Source organism: Ascaphus truei, chromosome 7, assembly GCF_040206685.1.
Source record: "Ascaphus truei isolate aAscTru1 chromosome 7, aAscTru1.hap1, whole genome shotgun sequence".
NCBI classification, from domain to species: domain Eukaryota; kingdom Metazoa; phylum Chordata; class Amphibia; order Anura; family Ascaphidae; genus Ascaphus; species Ascaphus truei.
Genome location: NC_134489.1, coordinates 41,041,210 through 41,063,929, shown reverse-complemented (window position 1 = coordinate 41,063,929; position 22,720 = coordinate 41,041,210). Strand labels below are relative to the sequence as shown.

The 22,720-nt window shown below is 51.2% G+C and overlaps 1 protein-coding gene across 2 annotated transcripts in view; it reads right to left on the bottom strand.

The window, feature by feature from the left end:
- SEMA4A (semaphorin 4A) overlaps positions 1–17,413 on the bottom strand; it is a 77,711-nt gene extending 60,298 nt beyond the window's left edge. Inside the window, exon 1 of one of the 2 annotated variants that reach the window (XM_075607923.1) lies at positions 17,273–17,413. The gene's annotated coding sequence lies outside the window, so the exon portion shown is untranslated. Of the gene's footprint in view, positions 1–5,845; positions 6,000–17,272 lie in introns of those variants that run through there. The other variant, XM_075607924.1, reaches the window with a different exon arrangement.
- Between the last annotated feature and the right edge of the window lie 5,307 nt (positions 17,414–22,720).

Here is a 22,720-nt window from a genome sequence, read left to right as displayed (position 1 = left end):
GAGGGGGGGGAGGGAGAGAGAGGGGGGGAGGGAGAGAGGGGGGGGGGAGGGAGAGAGAGGGGGGAGGGAGAGGGGGGGAGAGAGAGGGGGGGAGGGAGAGAGAGGGGGGAGGGAGAGAGGGTGGAGAGAGAGGGGGGAGGGAGAGAGAAGGGGGAGGGAGAGAGAGGGGGGGAGGGAGAGAGAAAGGCGGGGATGAAAGAGATGGGAGGCGGAGAGAGAGAGAGAGGAGGGGGTGAGGGTGAGAGAGAGAGGAGGCGAGAGATAGAGAGGGAGGAGGGGCGAGAGATAGAGAGGGAGGAGGGGGGGAGAGAGGAGGAGGGGGGATGAGAGGGAGGAGGGGGGAGGAGGGGAGGGGGTTCGGGAGAGAGATAGAAAGGAGGGGAGAGAGGGTGGGGGTTCGGGAGAGAGATAGAAAGGAGGGGAGAGATGAGAAGGGGTGAGGGGGAGAGGGGTGAGAGAGAGGAGGGGTGAGAGGAGGGAGTGAGAGAGAAGGGAGGGGTGAGAGAGAGGAGGGGTGAGAGAGAGAGAGGAGCGGTGAGAGAGAGGGGGGTGAGAGAGAGAGAGGGGGGGTGAGAGAGAGAGGGGGGGTGAGAGAGAGAGGGGGTGAGAGATAGGAGGGGATGAAAGAGATGAGGGGGAGAGGGGTGAGAGAGAGGAGGGGTGAGAGGAGGGAGTGAGAGAGAAGGGAGGGGTGAGAGAGAGGAGGGGTGAGAGAGAGAGAGGAGCGGTGAGAGAGAGGGGGGTGAGAGAGAGAGGAGGGGGGGGTGAGAGAGAGAGAGGGGGGGTGAGAGAGAGAGGGGGGGTGAGAGAGAGGGGGTGAGAGAGAGGGGTGAGAGAGGGGGGGGTGAGAGAGAGAGAGAGGGGGGGTGAGAGAGAGAGGGGGGGTGAGAGAGAGAGGGGGGGGTGAGAGAGAGGGGGTGAGAGAGAGGGGGGGTGAGAGAGGGGGGGGTGAGAGATAGGAGGGATGAAAGAGATGGGAGGCGGAGAGAGAGAGCGAGAGGAGGGGTGAGGGTGAGAGGGGGTGAGGGAGAGAGAGGGGGGAGGGAGAGAGAGGGGGGGAGGGAGAGAGAGGGGGGAGGGAGAGAGAGGGGGGGAGGGAGAGAGAGGGGGGGGGAGGGAGAGAGAGGGGGGGGAGGGAGATGAGAGGGGGAGGGAGAGGGGGGGAGGGAGAGGGGGGGAGGGATAGAGAGGGGGGAGGGAGAGAGAGGGGGAGGAGAGAGAGAGGGGGAGGGAGAGAGAGGGGGGGAGGGAGAGAGAAAGGAGGGGATGAAAGAGATGGGAGGCGGAGAGAGAGCGAGAGGAGGGGTGAGGGTGAGAGAGAGAGGAGGCGAGAGAGATAGAGAGGGAGGAAGGGGAGAGAGGGGAGGGGAGAGAGGGGAGAGGGGAGGGGGGTTCGGGAGAGAGAAAGGAGGGGGAGAGATGGAAGGGGTGAGGGGGAGAGGGGTGAGAGGAGGGAGTGAGAGAGAAGGGAGGGGTGAGAGAGAGAGGAGGGTGTGAGAGAGAGAGGAGCGGTGAGAGAGAGGGGGGGTGAGAGAGAGAGGGGGTGAGAGAGGGGGGGGGGGTGAGAGAGAGAGGGGGGGTGAGAGAGAGAGGGAGCGTGTTACCTACCTAATAGTTACCAGATTAGGGAGTGTTTGGGGTATTTACTGTATATATCTGGGAAGAGCACGGGTTAAACCCATCAGTGCTGCAGCTTCACAGCACAAGGGGTATATAGATGGGTCCCTGCACCCCCCCCCCCCCCCCCACCCTCTCTGCCCCCTTCCCAACCCCCCCCTCTCTGCCCTCTCCCCCTGGGCTTAGTTAACCTCTCAGCTGCTGGGGGGTGGGCAATGTGCTGCTGTGCAGGATTTTGCTTCGGGGCCCATGTGGCAGTGAAGGGGTTACACTGAATGTGACATTGCTTACAGGACAGCTAGGTATCTCCCTCCATGCAAGGGAGTGCACGTGGGTACGGGGGGCGAGTACAAGTGTGTACGGGGGGGAGTGTACGTGGGGGGAGTGCACGTGGGATGGGAGGGAATGAATGTGAGGGGGCACGGGGGGATGTGAGGGGCACGGGGGGATGTGAGGGGCACGGGGGTATTAGCACTAGCAATGTAACCCTTGGAACACTGCAAAGTCTGCCTGCAGTTCCCTTACACACACTGTTCCCTCACACACACACACACACACTGTCAACTCACACTCACACTGTCCCCTCATACTCACCCTGTCCCCTCGCACTCACACTGTCCCCACACACACACTGTCCCCTCACACTCACACTGTCCCCCTCACACTCACACTGTCCCCTCACACTGTCCCCCCACACTCACACTGTCCCCCCCACACTCACACTGTCCCCCCACACACACACTGCCCCCTCACACGCACACTGTGCCCTCACACTGCCCCCTCACACTCACACTGCCTCCTCACACCCACACTGCCCCCTCACACCTACACTGTGCCCTCACACCCACACAGTGCCCTCACACTGTGCCCTCGCACTCACACTGTCCCTGTCCTGCTCTTCACACTGTGTCACACTGCTCACTCACTAACAGTCCCTGTCCTGCTCCTTACACTCTCACACTCCGTGTTCCCTCACACTCACAGTGTTCCCTCACACTGTCCTTGTCTGCTCCTCACACTGTCCCTTCACACTGTTTCCTCACACGCACACTGTTCCCTCACTCACACTGTCTATGTCCTGCTCCTCACACTCTCCCCTCACACTCACACTGTCCCCTTACACTCACACTATCTCTGTCCTGCTCCTCACACTGTCCTCTCACACTCACACTGTCCTCACACTCACACTATGTCCTGCTCCTCACCAGAGGGCAACATATTCGCAAAAAGTCACCAGTGATTTTGTTGCCCAAAACAGCAATATCTTACTCTGAAACACCCCCAAATATCTCATAGACTGCCCACACTCCCAGACTGTCCACACTGCCCCACACTCTCAGACTGCCCACACTCCCCCACACTCTCAGACTGCCCACACTCCCCCACACTCTCAGACTGCCCACACTCCCCCACACTCTCAGACTGCCCACACTGCCCCACACTCTCAGACTGCCCACACTGCCCCACACTCTCAGACTGCCCACACTCTCCCACACTCTCAGACTGCCCACACTCCCCGACACTCTCAGACTGCCCACACTCCCCCACACTCTCATAGACCGCCCACACTCCCCCACACTCTCTCCTAGACTGCCCCACAGTCTCCTAGACTGCCCCACACTCTCTCCTAGACTGCCCCACACTCTCTCCTAGACTGCCCCACACTCTCTCCTAGACTGCCCCACACTCTCTCACAGACTGCCCCATACTCCCCCACAATCTCTCCTAGACTTCCCCACACTCTCACACACTCTCTCACAGACTGCCCCACACTCTCATAGACTGCCCTACACTGTGCATTATGCCACTGCTGCCAATGTGCCAGTCTGGGAACTATCGCATGGAAACTCCCACCGACCGCAATTGCAATGTAAGAAATAACTGCCCTGGGCCTGCTGCTTCCTAAACCCGAGTATAAGTTAACACCAGTTCCAGTAAATGGACCTTAATGTTTGCTACGGCTCAGCGCAGGGGAGGCCAGCTTTTCAGGATATCCCTGATTGAGCCACCTGTGCTGAAGCAGGAGGCCACTAATTGAGCCACATGTGCTGAAGCAGGAGGCCACTAATTGAGCCACCTGTGCTGAAGCAGGGAGCCACTGATTGAACCATCTGTGCTGAAGCAGGGATATCCTGATAACCTGTCCAGTTACACTAGCATTTAGTAACTACGGGCCCGGTTTGCAGTTGGTTGCGACCCTGCCTGATTTTGCAGTAATCCCACCGAATTAGACACCGTAGCGCCGGTATTAACCCAATGAAATACACCGCAGCACATGGAACAAGACATCTGCCGAGCGTGACGCCTTTTCCATGGAATAAGTGAATGTTATATTGACGAGCTTTCAAACTCGAACCTTCCCACTGACGCGGAAATCTCATCAATATACCATGCAGACCGTCCATCATAAAGGCATCCCACATAACGCCTGTGTGTATACACATTCATCACCCAGAAATCAACGGGGATCCCCCGGGTGTCGCACGCAGCTCAGGGGCAGGTACCCCCAGAACACACTGCCCTCCCCCTCTATCCTGCACAGCCGGTCTCTTATCTGCTATAGCTGCACTACAGTGATAGATTTAATACTCGGCACGTGAATACTCTGCTATACACTCCTACTTTGGCTGCACAAACCTGGATACTTCCTAGAGAAGAGGAGGGGAACCCCAGTCTGATTGAGCCACCTGTGCTGAAGCTTGGACTGATTGAGCCACCTGTGCTGAAGCAGGGGTATCCTGAAAACCTGACCTGTTGGAGGGGGTGGGGGGGGGGGGATTTCATTATGACGTTAGATATGATTGCACCATTCAGGGGCTCCTTTCCTTCTACACCGAGATGAAAAAGCAGGAGGGGGTACGCAAGAGGCCGAATTCCCAGGGATGTGCAGGGAAAGCTTTGCTCTTGCTTCCGGTAAAAGGGAAGTCTTATCTCTGCCGGCACCAGATAAAGGAAGTCGTTTAATGCAGCGCGGACTCCGGGCGCCCAGCAGCTGAGTTAAGGAGGTTTCCACAGACACATCCGGCGGACTGAATCTACAAAGAAGGCTCGTGCCGCCACGCTCAATCCAAACTCATCGTGCGCTCATTATATATTATATATACACACACATATATATACCCCCATCACCAGGCAGAGCACACACGCCGCTCATTACGCTGCAGATACACGTTTTTCATCCCCCTGTGGTTAGCACCATCAGGGATTAGCGCTGCTTCAGCACAGCGCTCTGCTTTGTGGCGCGTTAGAATTATGCGCGGCCCCAGTATACATTTATTTGATCTAATTGGGTCCATACTCCTTCCTGGGCCCCCGTGATCCTGCCGGCCTGGGTTAGAGCTATAAAAGGAGAATGCAGCCATTTTAAAAGTGGCCAACAGCTTGTTCCACAAACAGGTGCCACGGCATTACGCGGAAAGGGGGGAATCACGGCAGAGAGCATTACTGAGCCGTAGCGCGTGCATTTTAAAGGTAGCCGTGAAGGCATGTTTAAAGGGGAATCGCTGAACGCTCATTTCCGTTATGTGTACACACCCTAAGGCGTATAAAAGCAGGGGCGGCCAACTCCAGTCCTCGGGGGCCACCAACAGGTCAGGTTTTCAGGATATCCCTGTTTCAGCACAATCAGTGACTCAGTCTGACTGCACCCCCTGCGCTGAAGCAGGGATATCCTGAAAACCTGGCCTGTTGGTGGCCCCCGAGGACTGGAGTTGGCCCACCCCTGTCGGACAGTATAGCGATACAAAAAAAGAATCCCGTTGTAAACGCAGCGGGCGGGAACAATGAACGCCGTGCTGTGCGGCAGAACAGGGGTTAATACTCCGCAAAAGCCATCCATCAATCCGGATCTGTAAAGATTATCCGGCTGCAATAGTGCCGATCGTGGCACTATCGCATGGAAACCTCCTATTGACTTCAATGGGATAGTGCCCCGGCCGGCACTATCGCAGCTGAACTAAATAACACCACCCCATCGGATAAAACAGAATCTGAATTCATTTTGTGACATAGAACACGCCGCCCGAATTTACACGTCGCAGCGATGTCACGGCTGAAGCTTCAGCGCCAATATCACCGACAGGCAGAAAGGCGGTGAAACCCCCCCCCCCCTCCCCTGCCCCCTCGCACCCGGAGAGCTCCACACGGGGAAACCGGTTCATAACATCACACACGCTCAGTATTACTACAGCATGAGGTTGGTTCCTCGGTGTATGGCACAGCCACCTACCTCCCTCCCCGGCGGTACAATGCTGCCCAGCTCCGCAGGGTCTCAGCACATCGTCCCCGGGTAACAGAGCGACTTCTCCTGCTATTGTCAGCCAGCGGTATGCCGCTCACATCGCCTAGCACATCCTCTGCTTCCCGGCGGCAACCCTCCTAGTATTGCCATGGCGACAGCTTCTTACCTCCATCGCCGGCAGTACGGCAGGGCTGCCGTGGGGTGTCGCGGGCTCCAGATGTTCACATAAAAGCTGTCTCCAGCCATGAGGGGGGGGGGGGGGGATCGGCAGATGGGGGGCGTGCCCTCTATTGTCTACCAGACACCAATGGAAAACACAGGGCTGACAGCTGTTTCGGGTTACCCCCCTCAGCTAGTCAGAATAAACACACAGGTCTGTGGTACCCATCGCTGGCTGTGTACACACGATGCTCTTACGTTAGCACACACTAATGCATCCATTAGCCGGCAGTGAGAGTGCCGGGGGTTGTTAACACACTGCGTTGTGTAATGATGCTGATCATTTCCGCACACATCTACCCTGCCGAACGTAAGGAAAACCAAGACGTGGTGTATGTATGTATGTATGTATAAATGTATTTATATAGCGCCATTAATGTACACAGCGCGTCACAGCAGTAATACCCGTGACAATCATATAAATAACAGATAACACATAATGGGGCGAAGCGCTTCCGATATAAAAGTAACATTTAGGAAAAGGAGTCCCTGCCCCGAAGAGATTACAATCCAAGTGGTAAGAAGAACGTACAGAGACAGTAGGAGGACGTTCTGGTAATTGCGTCTGCAGGGGGCCACGGTTTATGTATGAGGTGTATAGTATCCGCCACGGTGCTACTCGTATGTGATCCCTGACACTATATTTTTGGAATGCATTTTTTATTGCTATTATCACATTTTATTCAGCCTGTCTGACCTGCTCAGGGCCCTCGCAGCACACTGACCCGCTCAGGGCCCTCGCAGCACTCTGACCCGCTCAGGGCCCTCGCAGCACACTGACCCGCTCAGGGCCCTCGCAGCACACTGACCCGCTCAGGGCCCTCGCAGCACACTGACCCGCTCAGGGCCCTCGCAGCACACTGACCCGCTCAGGGCCCTCGCAGCACACTGACCCGCTCAGGGCCCTCGCAGCACACTGACCCGCTCAGGGCCCTCGCAGCACACTGACCCGCTCAGGGCCCTCGCAGCACACTGACCCGCTCAGGGCCCTCGCAGCACACTGACCCGCTCAGGGCCCTCGCAGCACACTGACCAGCTCAGGGCCTTCGCAGCACACTGACCCGCTCAGGGCCCTCGCAGCACACTGACCCGCTCAGGGCCCTCGCAGCACACTGACCCTCTCAGGGCCCTCGCAGCACACTGACCTGCAATCCTGGCTTTGTGCACGGAACAATTCAATGCTTATTACATGGGTTCTAAGGATATATATACAAATAAAAATAGGTGCTCGGTACTTTTAAGGTGACTGTATTTTGATTTCCTGTGCATTTCTCCGTAAATAGCACAGCACAGATAGTTCATCTCCTTCAGAGATACAGCTATGTATGCGAAGAATAGACCTGTGAGGTTTAAGAAACTCTGTACACATGAAGAAGAGATCTGTAAGGTTTGGGAGGCTCTGTAAATGTGAAAAAGAGACCTGTGAGGTTTGGGAAGCTCTGTACACATGAAGAAGACCTGTGAGGTTAGGAAAGCTCTGTACACGTGAAGAATAGACCTGTGAGGTTTGGAAAGCTCTGTACACGTGAAGAATAGACCTGTGAGGTTTGGATAGCTCTGTACATGTGAAGAAGAGACCTGTGAGGTTTGGAAAGCTCTGTATATGTGAAGAAGAGACCTGTGAGGTTTGACAAGCTCTGTACATGTGAAGAAGAGACCTGTGAGGTTTGGAAAGCTCTGTACATGTGAAGAAGAGACCTGTGAGGTTTGACAAGCTCTGTACATGTGAAGAAGAGACATGTGAGGTTTGGAAAGCTCTGTACATGTGAAGAAGAGACCTGTGAGGTTTGGAAAGCTCTGTACACATGAAGAAGAGACCTGTGAGGTTTGCAAAGCTCTGTGCACGTGAAGAAGAGACCTGTGAGGCTTGGAATGCTTTGAATAGTGGGGGGAAGGGGTACAGTGGATTATCTCGGGATAGAGGAACCGGGTAACTTTTTTTTCTTTCCCAAACTAGCCATAACTTTACATTTGAAACTCGCTGACGTTATCCTGACACTTCTCTTCTGTCTCCTCCTGTCGCTTTATCAGTTTCATTCACACACTGACAGCGACACTAAAGTGTAACTGTTTATGATGGAGAAAAATAGAGGCAGCCATATTTAATGCATCCAACAGTACAGGCATCATTTTTTCCCTTTGAGCGGATTGTGGACATGTAATGATTCAGCTGGAATCCTGTAAACGCAGATTTACATGCTGCGGGGCGTTCCAGCACTGATGGAGTTAAAAGGTCCCCATCTCTGCAATTGGAAAACCCAGCTGTCAGCCTGGCCGGAGCAGCCAATCAGGATCTTAGACTGAGCAGGTGTCTGTGCCACACTCTGTGCCCCTGAGAACTCAGCCACCTACAGGGTGCCACAGGGGACTCACCAACAAGGTGTTACCAGGGAAACAAAAACCTTGCCAAACCAAAATGAACAGCAGAGGCAGAAAGCTGCAATCTGTGCAAGCAGCAGGGGTCACGTTATCACTAGGAGGGGAATATTACTAATATCCCATGGTGCCTTATTGCAGGGGTTTCAAACGGTCTCCTGTGGGTAGGGTACCAGGCGGCTTCTCCAAAAATACTGGACACAACGGTGAAAGGTGTGACGCACTCGAGATACACACACCCCTCTCACCACTCCATGCTGTTTCCTCCTCTCCTTGGCCCCACCCCCAGGCTCCTGACACCACCTCCTGATTGGCTGCATTATCTGCCAGCAGCCAATCAGGATGGAGATAATACCGGTATACACCTACACGCCTAGAGAGGTAATACCGGTATACACATACACGCCCAGAGAGGTAATACCGGTATACACATACACGCCCAGAGAGGTAATACCGGTATACACATACACGCCCAGAGAGGTAATACCGGTATACACATACACGCCCAGAGAGGTAATACCGGTATACACATACACGCCCAGAGAGGTAATACCGGTATACACATACACGCCCAGAGAGGTAATACCGCTATACACATACACGCCCAGAGAGGTAATACCGGTATACACATACACGCCCAGAGAGGTAATACCGGTATACACATACACGCCCAGAGAGGTAATACTGGTAGACACATACACGCCCAGAGAGGTAATACCGGTATACACATACACGCCCAGAGAGGTAATACCTGTATACACATACACGCCCAGAGAGGTAATACCGGTATACACATACACGCCCAGAGAGGTAATACCTGTATACACATACACGCCCAGAGAGGTAATACCGGTATACAGATACACGCCCAGAGAGGTAATACCGGTATACACATACACGCCCAGAGAGGTAATACCGGTATACACATACACACCCAGAGAGGTAATACCGGTATACACATACACACCCAGAGAGGTAATACCGGTATACACATACACGCCCAGAGAGGTAATACCGGTATACACATACACGCCCAGAGAGGTAATATCGGTATACACGTACACGCCCAGAGAGGTAATACCGGTATACACATACACGCCCAGAGAGGTAATACCTGTATACAGATACACGCCCAGAGAGGTAATACCGGTATACACATACACGCCCAGAGAGGTAATATCGGTATACACGTACACGCCCAGAGAGGTAATATCGGTATACACGTACACGCCCAGAGAGGTAATACCGGTATACACGTACACGCCCAGAGAGGTAATACCGGTATACACATACACGCCCAGAGAGGTAATACCGGTATACACAGACACGCCCAGAGAGGTAATACCGGTATACACATACACGCCCAGAGAGGTAATACCGGTATACACAGACACGCCCAGAGAGGTAATACCGGTATACACATACACGCCCAGAGAGGTAATACCGGTATACACATACACGCCCAGATAGGTAATACCGGTATACACATACACGCCCAGAAAGGTAATACCGGTATACACATACACGCCCAGAGAGGTAATACCGGTATACACGTACACGCCCAGGGAGGTAATACCGGTATACACATACACGCCCAGAGAGGTAATACCGGTATACACGTACAAGCCCAGGGAGGTAATACCGGTAGACACATACACGCCCAGAGAGGTAATACCGGTATACACGTACACGCCCAGGGAGGTAATACTGAACACAGTGTCCAAATACAGGACAGTCCGGTTCAATAATGGACTCCTGAGAACCCTATTTTCAGGATAGATATCCCTGCTTCAGCACAAGTGACTCAGTCAAAGACTGAGCCACTGATTGAGTCACCTGTGCTGAAACAGGGACTTATTGAGCCACCGGTACTTAAGCAGGGATATCATGAAAACCTGACCTGTTGGGGGCCCGTGGAGACTGGAGTTGACCACTCCTGTTCTATGGGAAGTTACCAGGAATGTGGTAAGGAAGGATATTTAACTCATCCACCATTTCATTTTTTCGACACTTGTGTTCATTTCACAACTTAATAAGATGATTGCAATGTTATAAAGTATACAGAATGTAGAAAGCAAATACACACCCCCTACCACAGCAACATCGTGTGTATGTACAAAGGATACCTTTTCTTTTTTTACAGCCGCTCACTACATTTAGCAGAAGTCTCACCCCTACCTCCCCAACGCCCGTACCCCCATCGGGTGGGCGAGGGGTATTATTTTGGGCGGTGGAGACGGGATCATTGAAGAATCATTGAAGCCGGTTACTTGAGAAGGACGCCGCAGGTCTCTGAAGGCTGGAATTCCTCCCTTATTGCATTAATTAAAGTACCTCGTTTTGTTCGGTGATGGACGTGCTAAGAATTCACAGGGAGAGACTTTCCTTGTTCCTGCCTCGCACCCTACTGGGTATACTCTGGGTAAATGTGTTAAACTATAATCTGTGTGTATGAATAGATCATGTCTAACTGCATGTATTAATCTGTAATGTTGGGTAATTGTAACAGGGATAAACTTGAGTCAATGTAATCTTTCGTGTAGAAAGTCCAGGAAGGGGAATTGGTTTACAAATGGTATAAAGTGAGTAAGGGAATCTGGTTGAGTGAATTATACCCGGGGGAGAAGCCCCCCGTAAGCGAGGAGGCAGAGGGCTAACTGGTCAGCAGGTGGGCAGGACGCCAGGAGAGGTCTCATGGGAAAAAAAGGCCCAAACAAAGAGGGTCACCTAGTCCAAGCGTTAGCAGAAGTCCCCCCCCCCCAAAAAAAGTCAGTACCCCCATCGGGTGGGACACAGGTGCCCCTTGGCGGGTGAAGTTTAATATTTCTGTTTGTGGAGCCGCCTTATTGAAGAATCATTGCTGCCGTTTAGTTGGAATTGTTATATTATTTTAGTTATTTTCTGTTGAGATTATAAAATATTTTAATTTTTTATGGTAAAAGTCCCTGGTACTTTTCTCACTGCATCTACCCTCTCACTGCATGTCCCCTCTCACTGCATGTCCCCTCCTCTCTCTCACTGCACGTCCCCTCTCACTGCATGTCCCCTCTCACTGCATGTCCCCTCCTCTCTCTCACTGCACGTGCCCTCTCCCTGCATGTCCCCTCCTCTCTCTCACTGCATCTCCCCTCTCACTGCATGTCCCCTCCTTTCTCACTGCATGTCCCCTCTCACTGCATGTCCCCTCCTCTCTCTCACTGCACGTGCCCTCTCACTGCATGTCCCCTCCTCTCTCTCACTGCACGTGCCCTCTCACTGCATGTCCCCTCCTCTCTCTCACTGCATCTCCCCTCTCACTGCATGTCCCCTCTCACTGCATGTCCCCTCCTCTCTCTCACTGCACGTGCCCTCACTGCATGTCCCCTCCTCTCTCTCACTGCATCTCCCCTCTCACTGCATGTCCCCTCTCACTGCATGTCCCCTCCTCTCTCTCACTGCATGTGCCCTCTCACTGCATGTCCCCTCCTCTCTCTCACTGCATCTCCCCTCCTTTCTCACTGCATCTCCCCTCTCTCTCCCCCTCTCACTGCATGTCTCCACTCTCTATCACACTGTACCTCCCCTCTCACTGTATCTCCCCTCTCTCACTACCCCATACTGTACTCCTCACGTTTACTGCATCTCCCCTCTCTCTCACTGCCCTGTCCCCTCACTGCGTGTGCCCGCTCTCTCACTGAATCTCCCCTCTTACTGCGTGTCCACTCTCTCACTGCATGTCCCCCCACTCTCTCACTGCGTGTCCCCTCTCTAATGCATGTCCCCTCTTACAGTGTGTCGTCTCACTGCGTGTCCGCTCTCTCACTGCCCTGTTCCCGCTCTCTCACTGCCCTGTCCCCACTTTATCACTGCATCTCCCCTCACTGCGTGTGCACGCTCTCACTGCATCTCCCATCTTACTGCGTGTCCACTCTCACTGCATGTCCCCACCCCCTCTCACTGCATGTCCCCTCTCTCTCTCTCACTACCCCGTCCTCTCTCACTGCATACCCCCCCTCACTGCGTGTGCCCGCTCTCTTTGCGTGTTCACTCTCACTGCATGTCCCCTCTCTCTCACTACATCTCCCCTATTACTGCATGTCCCCTCTCTCTCACTGCACGTCACATAACCTCTCTCACTGGATGTGCACCCTCTCTCTCACTGCATCTCCCCCCCCCCTCACTGCATGTCCCCTATCTCTCTCACTGCATCTCCCCTATTACTGCATGTCCCCTCTCTCTCACTGCACGTCTCATATCCTCTCTCACTGCATCTCCCCCCCCCCCTCACTGCATGTCCCCTATCTCTCTCACTGCATCTCCCCTATTACTGCATGTCCCCTCTCTCTCACTGCACGTCACATAACCTCTCTCACTGCATCTCCCCCCCTCACTGCGTGTGCCCGCTCTCTCACTGCATCTCCCCCCCTCACTGCGTGTGCCCGCTCCCTCACTGCATCTCCCCTCTTACTGCGAGTCCACTCTCTCACACTTCATGTCCCCACCCCTCTCTCTCACTGCATGTCTCCAATCTCTCACTGTGTCCTCTCTCTCTCCCATGTCCCCTCTCACTGCGTGTGCCTGCCCTCACTACATCTGCCCTCTTACTGCGTGTCCACTCTCGCACTGAGAGGGAACAGGGACAGTGATTATCCCCTCTCTCTCACTACCCTTGTCATATTCTCGTGGTCCCTTTGCACTGCACCTGTCCCTTAATGCGAGCCCCCCTCTGCTCTCTCTCACGGTGAATGTCTGTCACTTCTCCGCCTGTTTCCTGGATATTCAGGAACCTGATTCCGGGAAGCCGTGGCTGCGCGGTGTGTACATAATGTGGTCACCTGCCACCGTGTGCCACGAAAAGGGACGGACTTCCCAGCAAGCCCAGTGATGGGGAAACCACAGACATTAGTGCTGAATAACCACACCGGTCACTCCTCACTTCCCCTCAACTTGGTAACAGAAACTTTTACCCAAACTTAATAGCTGCAGAATACCAAACGTATTGTGTGGACCACATTAAAGATGGATGCCTCCACGGTATTTTCCGTCACAAACATGCCTTCGATTTAGGCTTACTAACCGACCTGCTTTGGATCAGTTCCCATGAAAAGGAGAAACAGCAGCTTTGAAAATAGGTAGCCAAATAAATGAAACCCGTTCAGTGCATGTGTTGACAATGTTGCATTAAAGTGCTCTAGCACTGAAGGGGTTAACTAAAACAGAAAGCAAAAAGGTATGTGTAGGGGGAGAGGGGGGGGGGTGTTTGCAGGGGGGCAGACCCACGGATCCAGGTAAAGAAGATGCAGTACATTACAGGTAGGTGGCAAAAATAAAGTGCACTATTTTCCACAGACCAACGTTTCGGTCCCCAAAACAGGGACCTGCCTTTTTCAGTCTGCTGTTTGAGGACACACACACACACTCTTTTTGAATGCTTAAATCACAAGACCTTTAATCTCGCTTCAGATTAACTTCCCTCTTCTCACATCATATTTAAGAGATTTAATTTAATTACAGGACCGGAGGAAAAAAAGTTTAGTCAAGCAGGTTTGACACACGCACACGCACACGCACACGCACACGCACACGCACACGCTGCATCTCAGGAGCGGTATACCGGTATACAGGCAGCGTCTGATACATCGAAACAGGAGGAAACCCAAATAGATTGATTGGTTAATGTGATACCACATTGCGGTGGTTGGTTTTGGCCCACGCTGGTTTCCCATCTGACCTTGAGATCTTACCCAGTGCCAGCGATGGCCGGGCACGAGCCCAATCCTGGCTATAACACGGCTTCCCACAGGAAGCTGGCAGGGCTCTGGTGGTGCCCAGTTCTGCGCTGATCTCTTCCTTTGTCGGAGAATAACAAAACACTTTTACCGGACCCACAAGGCCGGACACATTTCTTTCATGTCACCGGCACTCCTGGAAACCGGAGTAGGAAAATATTCCAACTCCTATTTCCCTCCCGTTTTCTGGTTACGCACAGAATTTGCCGGCAGATAAAAAGAACGTGGCACCCTCCCCCGTGTCTGCCCATTTTCCACGCCACTGTAAAAGCTCAGATAAGATTTGATCCTCGGGGCTCTCTTTTCATATTTAGGATGTAGCCTTATGCTTGCAACCCCTCCCTCCACTTTTAGCTTTTGCGGAGGTGGGGATGAGTCCCTAATGATACTTAAAAGGTGCCACGCGTGGGCTGCAGTCAGACACCAGGAAATAAGGACAGTGTATGTGGTACAACTGCTTTATCTACGCCCTGGCTCAACCTCAATACCCGGTGATCCTCAGCAGAAGACCCTACACACATTACATTCCCCAGTAACGCTGCACGGGGGTAAAGCCGTGTCAGTAATGCGCGAGACACCCAATCCTGGGAATCGTGGCTCTGTGATAGTCTACAGCTCTCCCATAATGTGCCGGCACCATGTTGCCGGCCTGTACCGCTGTGCTTTGTCACCGTTGAGGGTCCCCTCCGGCGGCGGGCGAACTCCCGGTCATGTCCTGACTTGGATCCACTGATCCTCTCACCACGTGCACTTGCGATCACCCGGCAACTCTCGGCCGAGCCTGATAGAGATCAGATCTGTACGAGCCTGAGTGCCATCATGGCTGCCCCCTCTTTAAAGGCTCCTCTCCCCCCCCTAGTCCCACCACCTTTATCACTGGCTGCCATCATGTCCAGTAACAGTCACATGTCCATTAACAGTCACATGTCCATTGCACATTAGAGAGGAACCTGCCAAGGGGCAGCGCCAGAGCGGATTGCATCACTCAGCGGGGGCTGCATGTTTGAATTCCCTCACTGTATTAGGCCGCGTCCATGGATAGTGCTTGCGGGCGGAGGCGCGCTTCCGCTCGGCACTGAGCCCCTACAGCCGCAATGAGAGCGGCTTTAGTAGGGGCTCGCCTACGCTTCAACAAGCGCGCGGAAGCGTAGGTCTTAGGAAAATTTTAAATCTTCGCGCTTGCCGGAGCGCAGGGTCGGTCACGTGAGCGGTTCGCCCAATGAGGGTGAACCAGCTCCGTGACGTCACTGGCCCGTCCGCCGACACGCCGTCTAAAGCCAGGGAAAGCACCTGCTTTCCCTCAGCCTCAGCGTGCCTCCGCCCGCCAGGATTAACCATGGCCGAGGCCTTAGCCCTTACCACCTCTGCTTGGTGTCTATTCCACTAATCTTGCAAGTAGTAGATTTACAAATAGACATACCCTTGCTAGGTCTGCCATGACAGTATTGTGTGGCCCTTCTCTACTGTAGGGTTTTCTCTTTTTTAGAAGCACGGTTATGGGGGATTAGGGGTGCGACGTTGTCATTATAGAGACGACAACAATCACCTACAGAGAAGCGTTTGGTGATGTGTACTCAGCACTGCTCTATATTAAAGCATGAAATACCATTTGGTTTAATGCAAAGCTTGGATTTCCTGGGGCCTGTTCACAGCAGCAAAGCGCCGTGAGAAATCCGTTTCCTGCAGACGATGGATCGGCGTTTCATTGGAAAATCCAGTAAGCTCCAATTCCCCACATTCCTCAGTGATATTAAGTAACTCTGAATGGGACAAAGTAACATTCTCCGCCCTTTAACCCACTAGTGCAAACTCTGAAAAGGGAGGTCCCTTCCCGGGGGGGCGAAGGACAGGGGACATGTTTCCTTATTAAACATCGGCCAACTATTTCTTAAAAAATAATTTTATAAACATAACATTCCCATGGTAATCAAATGCTTTGCAGGGTATTTGTTATCTTTATCGCATATCTTTACTCCAGCATAACGGGCCGGAACACAGCAGGACTGTGCTAGAATATTACATTCACAAATCCAGGTACAGCAGAGCACTTAATGTAAGCAGCGATTGCCTCCAATACCTGCATATTGCTTTCTATTTGAAAATTGCTGTACATATGTCACCTAAGGATACAAACAAGTACAGTTGACTAAGAGTCGGCACTACTGGCCCCTCGAGCAGCTGGAAGATATGAATGTCGAATTATTAACCCTCTCCTCCACTATTAATGAGTTTTAACATTACTAATAACCTCAAAACACACTTTGTTGCACCTATGGAGAAGAGACCTGTGAGGTTTGGGAAGCTCTGTACATGTGAAGGAGAGACCTGTGAGGTTGGGAAAGCTCTGTACACGTGAAGAAGAGACCTGTGAGGTGTGGAAAGCTCTGTACACGTGAAGAAGAGACCTGTGAGCTGTGGAAAGCTCTGTACACGTGAAGAAGAGACCTGTGAGGTTTGGGATGCTCTGAACATGTGAAGGAGAGACCTGTGAGGTTGGGAAAGCTCTGTACACGTGAAGAAGAGACCTATGAGGTGTGGAAAGCTCTGTACACGTGAAGAAGAGACCTGTGAGGTGTGGAAAGCTCTGTACACGTGAAGAAGAGACCTGTAAGCTGTAGAAAGCTCTGTACACGTGAAGAGGAGACCTGTGAGTTTTGGGATGCTCTGTACATGTGAATAAACATGCTGCCTGCATCACACCTAAAAACAAAATCTCACTTGTCGGTCCATGACAAATAAACACATCCAATGACGCAGAATGACTGGGGCTATTAGCATGTCACACAACCCTGAACGCATTATATTGCTATGTAAGGGCGGTGTATACTCATTACACAAATTGTCCTTATTATGGTATTATTATACAGTGCAGCATTAACAGTTTGGGGGAGATTTTCCATAGGCGTTCTGCCCCTGAAATGCTGCTATAACCCCTTAAGTGCAAGAGGGTTAAGTTTGACAGATAGACAATATAGAAACCGTCGCGGCCACACTAGCACGGAAGAGGTTTACGGCATGGCATTGCTTCAGCACGAGAACATACATCACTTACATTGCCCTGGGGTCACCCTCCTTGGAGCGGGCATCTCTGTCCGCAGCTGCCACCTCCAGACGCTGAGGCTGGTCAGTGCCCGGCCTCCCAGCTCTGTATGCAGCAGCAAAGCAGATTACAGGAGATTTAAGGCAGACGCCTCTCACATAACCTCATTAGCAAAGAAATATTAGTGACGCTCCATTGAAGCGCCGATGGCTGCCAGCTAGTATAGGCTGGTACTTGTAACACAAACACTTTCACTGTTCCAACCTTCCTACACACAGAGTTAAGGACCGAATCCATCTCCTGGGCAATGCTCCCCTCCTGTGGGCAAGTCACTGTGTGTATACAACATCGACACATGCATTGTGACTGGATCCTCACTCTCTACAGCAGGGGGTGCTGAACTCTAGTCCTCCATCCCCGCCAACAGGTCAGGTTTTCAGGATATCGCAGCTTCAGCACAGGTGGCTCAACCAGTCCCTGCTTCAGCACAGGTGGTGCACCTGAGCCTTTGCTTGAACCACCTGTGCTGAAGCAGGGACTGATGGAGCCACCTGTGCTGAAGCTGTGATATCCTGAAAACCTGACCGGTTGGGAGGGGGGGGTCTGAGGATTGTAGTTGGGCAACCTCTGCTCTACAGGCATGTGTGTACACATTTATGTCATTACCCAGAATCCTTAGCTGCAGTGGACACGTTGTATGCCAAGAGATAATGGGATAACGGCCTGTAACTTCCACGTCTGATCCGGATTCTCCCAGCGCTGCTCTTCCCCAGCTGAACCTCAATCCTGACCCACAGCAGAAATCTTAAAGCTGCACAGACCCTTATAGCATCAACCCCCCCCCCATCCCCCCCTGTCCATTTTTAGTATTAACTACTTCCTGACAACACCACTGTCAGTTACACAGACAAAATAGTTTTACTTCCCAAAGCTACAAATAAAATATCTGCCCCGTTCTGCCTTACACAGAGTTCCCGCCCAGAATCTACCCATCCAGAGAAGCCCTGTATCTCAGACTGTCTTTGTTGGATCACGGTATCTTGGACTGATCACATTAGCACCGGGGACTCTTATTTTATGTTTGTACACTGTTTTATCAGATTTGGAATGATCTGTTATTTGTAGTTCCCCTTGGCTGCTTTTCTATCACAATTCACTTTATGGTTGATAATTATTTTTATCCACGTATTTATACACATTTCTTTAAGTGTAGGTTAGCGCTTGTAGTGGGTTTTCACTTGTTTGTTTGCACAGACCCTTATAGCAGCAATCCCCCCCCCCTTCCCCCCCTGTCCATTTCTAGTATTAACTACTTCCTGACAACACCACCGTCAATTACACGGACAAAATAGTTTTACTTCCCAAAGCTACAAATAAAATATCTGCCCCGTTCTGCCTTACACAGAGTTCCCGCCCGGAACGCGCCAGTGTTTCACAACTGGCAAAGTATTTTGTCGCCTGAAAGTGGATTGTAATGAAATTGCACCCAATGCTCACATGTTGCTGTTATTTGGGGGGGGGGGGAGCTCGCTGTGAGGGGGGGGGTGGAGGCAGCCTTGCACGCTCCATCAGGGGTGGCCAACTCAAGTCCTCCAGGATATCCCTGCTTCAGCACAGACAGCTGTGTCAGAAATGACTGCACCACCTGAGCTGAAGCAAGGAAAACCTGACCTGTTGGTGGTCCTTAAGGACTGGCGTTAGCCACCCGTAACACAATAAGTTAGCCTTAGCAGCAAAGTCAAAGCATATACAGTCATGTGAAAAAGAAAGTACACCCTCTTTGAATTCTATGGTTTTACATATCAGGACATAATCACAATCATCTGTTCTGAAGCAGGTCTTAAAATTAGGTAAATTACAACCTCAGATGAACAACAACAACACATGACATATTACACCGTGTCATGATTTATTTAACAAAAATAAAACCAAAATGGAGAAGCTATGTGTGAAAAACTAAGTATACCTTATGATTCAATAGCTTGTAGAACCACCTTTAGCAGCAATAACGTGAAGTAATCGTTTTCTGTATGACTTTATCAGTCTCTCACATCGTTGTGGAGGAATTTTGGCCCACTCTTCTTTACAAAGTTTCTTCAGTTCATTGAGGTTTGTGGGCATTTGTTTATGCACAGCTCTCTTAGGCCTCGTTCAGGGTGCCAGAGGCAGGAGTTGGAGGGAGGGCGGCAGTCTGCTGGGCGATGTGTGTTCATCCCCAGCAGACTGTTTCAGGAGTTGAGGAGGGGGCGGGGCTACAGACGTGAGGTTAGGGATCCAAGTTGCAGTCTTGAAATCATTCTCAAGAATGATTTCATTGGCTGCCGAGGTCCCAGTGACGCTGCTGCAGCTTCAAAAAATGAATTTTTTGTTTATTGAAACTGTAGCCAGTGTCAACTCCGGGCTTCGAAGACAGGGCAGCTGCTACTTTGTGTCCCACGGCAGCTCGCACGGCAGCACGCCCTCCCTCCGAAGCCTGCACCCTGAACGAGGCCTTAAGGTTCAGCCACAGCATTTCAATCGGGTTGAGGGCTGGACTTTGACTGGGCCATTGCAACACCTTGTTTCTTTTCTTTTTCAGCCATTCTGTTGTAGATTTGCTGGTGTGCTTGGGATCATTGTCCTGTTGCATGACTCAATTTCGGACAAGCTTTAGCGGTCGGACAGATGGCCTCACATTTGACTCTAGAATACTTTGGTATACAGAGGAGTTCATGGTCGACTTAATGACTGCAAGATTCCCAGGTGCTGTGGTTGCAAAAACAAGCCCAAATCATCACCCCTCCACCACTGTGCTTGACAATTGGTATGAGGTGTTTGTGCTGATATGCTGTGTTTGGTTTTGGCCAAACGTGGCGCTGTGCATTATCCACATAACATCTCCACTTTGGTCTCGTCTGTCCAAAGGACATTGTTCCAGAAGTCTTGTGGTTTGTTCAGATGCAACTTTGTAAACCTAAGCCATGCTTTTTAGAGAGAAGAGACTTTCTCCTGGCAACCCTTACAAACAAACCATACTTGTTCAGTCTTTCTAATTGTACTGTCATGAACTTTAACATTTAACATGCTAACTGAGGCCTGTAGAGTCTGAGATGTAACTCTTTGTTTTTTTGCAATTTCTCTGAGCATTGCACAGTCTGACCTTGGGGTGAATTTGCTGGGACGTCCACTCCTGGGAAGATTGGCAACTGTCTTGAATGTTTTCCACTTTTGAATAATCTTTCTCACTGTAGAATAATGGACTTTAAATTGTTTGGAAATGGCCTTATAACCCTTCCCAGATTGATGGGCAGCAACAATTGCTTCTCTAAGATCATTGCTGATGTCTTTCCTCCTTGGCATTTTAACAACACATACCTGAATGCTCCAGCCCAGCAAACTGCTAAAACTTCGGCTTTTATAGAGGTGGTCACACTTGCTGATGATCAATTAATCAAGGGCATTTGATTAGCATTTGATTAGCAGCACCTGTCTACTTAGCATCTTAATTCCTATGGAAGAAGTAAGGGTGTACTTAGTTTCACACATGGCTTCTCCACTTTGCCTTTATTTTGTTAAATAAATCATGACACGGTGTAATATGTCATGTGTTGTTCATCTGAGGTTGTATTTACCTAATTTTTAGACCTGCTAAGGAACAAATGATTATTATGTCCTGATATGTAAAACCATAGAATTCAAAGAGGGTGTACTTTCTTTTTCACATGACTTTATTTGGGTTATTAGCAACAAATAACAGCATTTTGCTGAAACCCATTAAAGCAGAAATACTAAACTCCCTTTTCCTTATTTGTATATGTAAAGCGTGTGACAATGTATCAATCTACATTCTTACCTAAGCGGGCAATGGTTTGGTGCTCCTGTTTTAAATCTATCAAAATCCTGATTGTGTGCCTAACGAAATGGCCGCCTTCTATCTTTGTACTGCAGTCTGAAATGCTGCAGCCGATATGTAACATTATATTATAAAGTGCAACATATTATTGTTACAGCTTTCCAAGCAATGTCTGCTTTTGGAACACAGAAATAGATCTGTTGGTGATACTTTGTTGCCAAAGGGCAGAGGTGGTTTCAGAAGAGGAAGTGAATGACTTTCTAAACTGGTTGCTGTAGAAACCAAAAGGATGATCAGTACATTAAAAAAAAAAAAACACACAATTAAAAATAGCACTAGTATCAAATACAGGGGTGTGCAAACTTTTCCGTCTGCGCCCTCCTGCCTTCTCTCTCCCCCACACCTGTTCGCTGGCATTTTCTGATGTCACAACATCATTTGACTTTGCGTTTGCGTTATCACGTCATGTGACCCTGCGGCGTCAAAGTGCCACGGCGACGCATCTCCAGAAACCGCCGGCGACCAGGTAAGGGAGTTACAGAGGCCTCGCATTCTCCCCCGGCATTGAATTTAAATGTGTTGTGGAAAAGCACAGGACCTCTGTAAGCGCCGCGCCCCCCAGATATAATACAGAATACTATAGAACCGTTTTGGTGGTTTGGGGGGGGGGGGGGGGAGAAGTAAAAAAACACAGGATTTTTGACGTTTTGAGCCGTTTCCCCTGAGAAGGATCACCGTCCCCTCGCCATCGTACGGCATCCCCCAGCGCAGTCACATGACACCTGTCACATGCATACCAGCCTTGCACCCATGGTGTGAACAGACCAGGTTAACGCTGTGTGAGATTAATATTAATATATATATATATATATATATATATATATATATATATATATTATTTAGACACGGACACATGTTATTTTGTAGAAATATTGTTATTTTTTTATTTCACGCCGCGGGAATTCCAGGTCACGCCGTTGCTGCCGCGGTTCGGCTTTGGCCTCTCACTGACTAACACAGGTGATCTTCAAATTGTACAACAAAGAGTTACGAGGCCGAGCGTTTCAAACACCCTAAATAGGCTGTAGGATTGGAAACGCAAATATGGCTTTAACCCCGTCAGTCCCAGAGGCGAGGCAAAGTGCGTGAGAGAATAAAAGTCAGTAACGGGGAATACGCCACCGCGCTGGAAATAAAGCTGCAGACGCGGTAACGGGGAATACGCCACCGAGCTGGAAATAAAGCTGCGGACGCGGTAACGGGGAATACGCCACCGCGCTGGAAATAAAGCTGCAGACGCGGTAACGGGGAATACGCCACGAGCTGGAAATAAAGCTGCAGACGTGGTAACGGGGAATACGCCACCGAGCTGGAAATAAAGCTGCAGACGCGGTAACGGGGAATACGCCACCGCGCTGGAAATAAAGCTGCAGACGCGGTAACGGGGAATACGCCACCGCGCTGGAAATAAAGCTGCGGACGCGGTAACGGGGAATACGCCACCGAGCTGGAAATAAAGCTGCAGACGCGGTAACGGGGAATACGCCACCGCGCTGGAAATAAAGCTGCAGACGCGGTAACGGGGAATACGCCACCGAGCTGGAAATAAAGCTGCAGACGCGGTCCCA